Genomic DNA, 6,369 nt, shown 5'->3' with positions numbered 1-6,369 from the left:
GAAAAAGGTCAGCATGATGTTAATACAAAATGTTTACTTATTTATTTATTTATTTTTCTAACTTTTTTTTGAGATAGGGTCTCACTCTGTTGCCTAGGCTCGAGTGCAGTAGTGAAAGCATGACTCACTGCAGCCTCAACCTCCTGGATTCAAGCAATCCTCCTGCCTCAGCCTCCCAAGTAGCTGGGACCACAGGCACATGACACCATATGGAGAAAATTTATTAATTTTCTGTAGAGATGGTGTTTCCCCATGTTACCAGGCTGGTCTTCAACTCCTGGGCTCAGGCAATTCTCCCACTTCAGTCTCCCAAAGTGCTGGGATTGCAGGCATGAGCCACCACTGCACCTAACCCAAAATGTTTAATTGCCATAAAAAATTGTCTAAAGGCTGTGTTGGAAGCTGGTGATTTTTGTGATGATGTTCACTTATTTTTGGCATTTCTCAAATGATCACTTTACAGTAATGTTCCCCTGCTACCCAGGGGGTAGCAAAGTGATGCAGCCTCACTTTTTCTCTAAAGTATTTTTTGGAACAGACAATCAGAAAAAAGGGAAATGGATCCTGCTGCCTCTCCAGAAAGACCATGATCTGTTATCACTGGTTTGTTCATCCTGTCATCTCTATCCTCACTCCTCAAGGGTCTGGGAGAGGGATGGCTGCAGTGATGTAGGGAGATGGTCACATACCTTTCCTCTCAAATTTCTTATCCTGCTGGTTTCCCTACCCCTGGACATGATAAAGTCCCTTCATTGAAATAACAGCTAGATCTCAAAACCAGCACATTGAGGATGAATGGAGGTTGTATTTTTAAAAAGATTGCTATCTAGCACCATACAAGGAAAAAAAGTCTTACTCACTTAAGCCTTCAAAAACACAGACTCAAAAGGGAAGATCCTGAGTTGCTTCCTAGTTTCCAGATGTCTTTCTCTCTATGATCCTTTATTTACCCAAAGACTCTTGAAGGCCTCTAGTCTTGTGTACAGCCTCTTTTACCCCCAATTAGGAAACCCCTGAGGGTTTTCCTCCTCTTGTTCTTTGAATTTTGACAGCCAACCTAGTACTTCGGCCTTTACTTAAATGTTAATGAAAGTACTCTTTAGCCTGGACAACACTAATTCTCTCTTTTTTTTTTTCTTTTGGTTGATAATGTCCAAAGATGCCTGCTTTATTTCCTGTTAGGTGATTGCATTTCAGGCTGGTTACATCAAATAACTGTCTAATTACCAACTAATTTTGTGCCTCTGAACTACAAATCAATAAGCCGATTTGGCAGGGAATAACAGTGTCAACAGCTTGTGAGGGGCTGGGTTTTCCAAATAAATGGTTTGGGTTGGCAGAGTGTTGAGTGGAGCCGAGGGTAATGTCCAGGATTGTTTAAAGGCCCTGACACCTGATTAAGTGAAGCTAAAGCCCCATAGGTCCCTAGGCCAAAGCCCTCCACCCCAAATCCTAAGAGCATAATTGTTGCTTCTCTTTTGGTGAACTATGGTCAAATAAGAGGTTGATCTGCCTGGGACTAGCAAAGGGAATTCAATGCCTGTTCGTGGCTGGCACACTCCCTGCCCTCACTCCCACCCTAAGGTCCAGCTCCTTCTACAGAAAATGTGAGGCTTCTGGTAATTCCTTGTCATTTTAGTTCTGCTTTGAAAAGAAAAGGGAATGACCATAGGGTAGCCAAAGTGGGTGCAGACACTTTGGCAGAGGTCCAGTAGCCTCAGGCACAGAACTGGGTGGAGTGAGAGGTCTGTCCTGGCTAGGAAGTGCTCCTCTAAAACCTCAGGGCTGAGTTTCTTGGGAACAGATATCAAAGGGAAGAATTTGTTAACAATATTTCAAGATCATGGGAGCTGTTCATATAAGCACGCAGAAACTCGGAGAAGGTCAAGATCAAGGAAGAAAGAGAGATAAGAAAGGAATGAGAAGCTCTCATCACGAGGTGGGAGCTCAGTAACAGTAAGTCATTATCATATGAACTATTACCTTCGCTAAATGGTTTTTCTCATCCTAAAAAAAACCCACAAGCTTCCTTTTACATTTGAGAAACTCTTGTCCAAGAACACATCGATAAGCTACTGTTTTTCCCCCTGACTAAAAGAAACTATGTCACTTAGAAAAGGACTTTCTCACCAACAGCTGTAAGCTGAGGCCTATCAAGACTCTTTCTCTGCTTCACCTCCATGTAGCTGTCACCAGGCAGTTCTTCTGGCTGTCAGGGGCTCTGTATGTGTGTGCTGATACCAGAGTCAGAGCAAGAGCCCTGATCCATTGGCCCTTCACGCTCACTCTGTGGAAGAACGCCCTGGCAGATCCTTCACCAAAAGCTAGTGACTTTGCGAAAGTGATGCAGTCCTTGTTCTGGCTAGGCTATACCATCTCGTGAGCCCAAGCAGAGTCTCCAAACATGTTGGATTCTGCTGTTGCTGGGAAGACACACACCGCAGGGTGCTAGCTGGGGAGTGAATGCAGAAGCAAGACACCACAGAGAGGTTGGACACTTAGGTTGTGTGATTCAAGACACACTGAATAAGTCCAAGGGTGGAAGGAAGAACGGGGAGGAGAAGACTGAATTCTAAATAACATCTCAGAAGGCCAGAGTCCCATTAGATGGGCTCTGGATTGAGCTTTTCTGCCAGGAAGGTATTCACAAAGGCCTCCACAATGGCAGGGGTGATCTCCTCCCACGTCCATCACATACTCGGTTAGTGTTGACATGTCCAGGGTAGTGAGCAAAGGGGCAGCCTCAGGAGGGTTGGTGTAACCTTGCAGAAAGTCAATCATGTCATCCTCCCCAGGTACAAAAAATGGAAGTGATGCTCCTTCTCTTTGGCTTTGCACTTGGCAATGATTTTCTCAGCTATTGGCTGAATCAGTTGCTTGGCTTCCTGGGACTCTCTGTCATCCTCAGAATCTACAAAAAGGAGGAGGTAGGGGCCAGCTGAGCTGCACAGTGTTGGAGTCAGAGAGCTTCAGCATGGACTTGGGTGCCATGGGAACTCCCAGCCGTCCTCGTCGTTAAGCACCTCCACTCACCCCGCCACATGATCACCTCGTCCTGTGGGTCCAGCACAATGAGCATGAGGAATGCCTTGGATTCTATACAGCCAGTTGGGGTCTGACCTCCAGGCCTCTTCAGTGTAGGGGATAGTGAGTCAGAACCTTTCACTGAAGTACTGTTTGAAGGACTCTTCTGATCTGTCTTCACTGACTAAGATAATCTCAAAGTTCTGGCCTGCCTCGTTGATCTTCCAATAAGATTCCACAAGGACCTGGGTGAGGCTTTGGCAGGATGAACACCCATGTGCAGAGAAATAGGGTCCTATGTAAGACCTTTCGGGGCTGCTGCTCTCCAGGTACTGTGAGTCATTTCTAAGGAAGGGACCTGCAATGACTTCCCTGAAGAATTTAGGTCCCCAAGGGAATTCCACACCTTCGGGGTAATCTCGGATCACCAGCAGCCCATTCTTTCACACAGGCTTTCCAGTGGTGGCATCTATGAATATCAGCAATGGAATATTGGAAATTTGGTATTTGTTCCAAAGTTTCTGTGCTTCTCCTTGTAGAGTAGTGTCAGCCAAGGCATGCCCCGCATGAAGTCCTACCACTGCCACTGGTCGTCCTTGCTGTTGCTCATCACCAGCTTCTAACCAAGCTGCTCCTCCAAGAAGCCCATCTTGGCCCACCACAACCCCAGCGCACAAGCAGGTGGGTAGGCAGGCAGCGGCGACCCTGATTCCTCTGTGCATGTGGCCTGGACACTGATCATTCTTAATCGCAACAAGGGTGCTGGTGGGCACTCTGATGCCAGGTTCAACTCCCTATCATGGAGAGCTATAGCTGATTTTTTATCTAATTACCTAAGAAGCAGCATGCAAAAATAAGTGAGCACCACTTATTTGTCTTGGTAGTATATTAGTCCATTTTCACACTGCTATGAAGATACTACCCTAGACTGAGTAATTTATAAACAAAAGAGGTTTAGTTGACTCATAGTACTGCATGACTGGGGAGGTCTCAGCAAAGTTACAATCGTGGTGAAAGGCAAAGGGGAAGCAGGCACCTTTTTCACAAGGTGGCAGCAGAAAGAGTGTGCAAGGGAAACTGCCGTTTTTAAAATCATATCTCATGAGAACCCCCTCACTATGATGAGAACAGCATGGGGGCAACCGACCCTGTGATCCAATCATCTCCTACAAGGTCCCTCCCGTGACATGTAGGAATTAAAATTCCACACGTGATTTGGGTGGGGACACAGAGTCAAACCATATCATTCAGCTCCTGGCCCCTCCCAAGACTCATGTCGTTTTCATGTTTCAAAACACAATCATGCCTTCCCAACAGTCCTCCAAAGTCTTATCTCATTCCAGAATTAACCGAAAAGTTCAAGTCCAGAGTTTCATTTGAGACGAGGCAAGTCCCTTCTGCCTATGAGTCTGTAAAATCAAAAACAAGTTAGTTACTTCCAAGATAAAATGGGGGTACAGGCGTTGGGTAAATGTTCCCATTCTGAATGAGATAAATTGGCCATAACAGAGGTGTTACAAGCCCTATGCGAGCCTGAAACTTGGCAGGGCGTTCATGAAACCTTAAAGCTCCAAAACAATCTCCTTGGACTTCACGCCTCACATCCAGGGCACACTGATGCAAGGGGCGGACTCATAAAGCCTTGGGCAGCTCTGCTTTTGTAGCTCTGCAAGGTATAGCTCCTGCACAGTTTCTTTCAAGAGCTGGTGTTGAGTGCCTATGACTTTTCCATGTGCATAGTACAAGCTGTTGGTGGATCTACCATTCTGGGGTCTGAAGGATGGCGGCCTTCTTCTCAGGGATCCACTAGGCAGCACCCCAGTGGTGACTCTGTGTGGGAGCTCCAACCCCACATTTCCTTTCTGCATTGTCCTAGTAGAGGTTCTCCATGAGGGTTCTGCCCCTACAGCAGACATCTGCCTGGACATCCAGGTGTTTCCATATATCCTCTGAAATCTAGGCGGAGGCTTCAAAAGCTCAACTATTATCTTCTGTGCACCCACAGGCCCAACACCACATGGAAGTTACCAAGGTTTGGGGCTTGCATCCTCTGAAGCCACAGCCCAAGCTGCATCTTGGCTCATTTTAGCCATGGCTGGAGCTGGAGTGGCTGGGACACAGGGCACCAAGTCCCAAGGCTGCACAGAGAAGCAGGGACCTGACCCATGAAGCCGGTTTTCTCTCGTATGCCTGCCATACCTGTGATGGGAGGGGCTGCCACGAAGGTGTTTGAAATGCTCCACAGATATTTCCCCATTGCCTTGGCTTTTAATAGTCAGCTCCTCATTACTTATACAAATTTCTGTAGCCAGCTTGAATTCCTCCTCAGAAAATGGGTTTTTCTTTTCCATCACATAACCAGCCTCCAAATTTTCCAAACCTTTATGCTCTACTTCCCTTTTAAACATAAATTCCAATTTCAAACCATGTCTTTATGAATGCATATAACTGAATGCTTTCAGAATAAGCCAGGTTACCTCTTGAATGCTTTGCTGCTTAGAAAGTTCTCCCACCAGATACTCTAAATCATCTCTCTCAAATTCAAGGTTCCACAGAGACCTAGGGCAGGGGTAAAATGCCACCAGTCTTTTTGCTAAAGCATAGCATGAGTGGCCTTTACTCCAGCTCCCAATAAGTTCCTTGCCTCCATCTGAGACCACCTCAGCCTGGAATTCATTGTCCATATCACTATCAGCATTTTGATCAAAATCAAGTCTCTAGGAAGTTGCAAACTTTCCCACATCTTCCTGTCTTCTTCTGAGCCCTCAAAAGTGTTTCAACCGTGGTCTGTTACCCAGTTCCAAACTCACATCCACATCTTTAGGTTATCTTTATAGCAGTACCCCACTTCTGTTACCAGTTCTCTGTATTAGTCCATTTCACACTGCTATAATGATACTACCTGAAACTGGGAAATTTATAAACAAAAAATGTTTAATTGACTCACAGTTCCATATGGCTAGGGAGGTTTCATCAAACTTACAATCATGGCAGAAGGAGAAGGGGAAGCAGGCACCTTCTGCACAAGGTGGCAGGAGAGAGAGAACACACAAGGGAAACTGCCACTTTGAAAACCATCAGATCTCGCGAGGATTCCCTCACTGTCATGAGAACAGCATAAAGGAAACTGCCCCCATGATCCAGTCAGCTTCTACCAGGTCCCTCTCTTGACATGTGGGCTTTAAAATTCCACATGAAATTTGGGTGGGGACACAGAGCCAAACCATGCCAGGTAGTAAGCATTCTAGGTTAACTGAGGAAAGGATAGCTTAGCATGGTTTTAACCCTGTACCTTGCAAAAGAAAAACCTTCAGATTTGTACTCTTGGGCCAGGGTTTCTCAACT

The 6,369-nt window shown here is 45.9% G+C and overlaps 1 pseudogene; it reads right to left on the bottom strand.

Annotated features, from left to right (window-relative positions):
- Nucleotides 1–249: 249 nt before the first annotated feature.
- Nucleotides 250–5,743, bottom strand: LOC110741355 (annotated as a pseudogene).
- Between the last annotated feature and the right edge of the window lie 626 nt (nucleotides 5,744–6,369).

Source organism: Papio anubis, chromosome 1 (genome assembly GCF_008728515.1).
Source record: "Papio anubis isolate 15944 chromosome 1, Panubis1.0, whole genome shotgun sequence".
NCBI lineage: Eukaryota > Metazoa > Chordata > Mammalia > Primates > Cercopithecidae > Papio > Papio anubis.
This window is presented reverse-complemented; position numbering and strand designations above follow the sequence as displayed.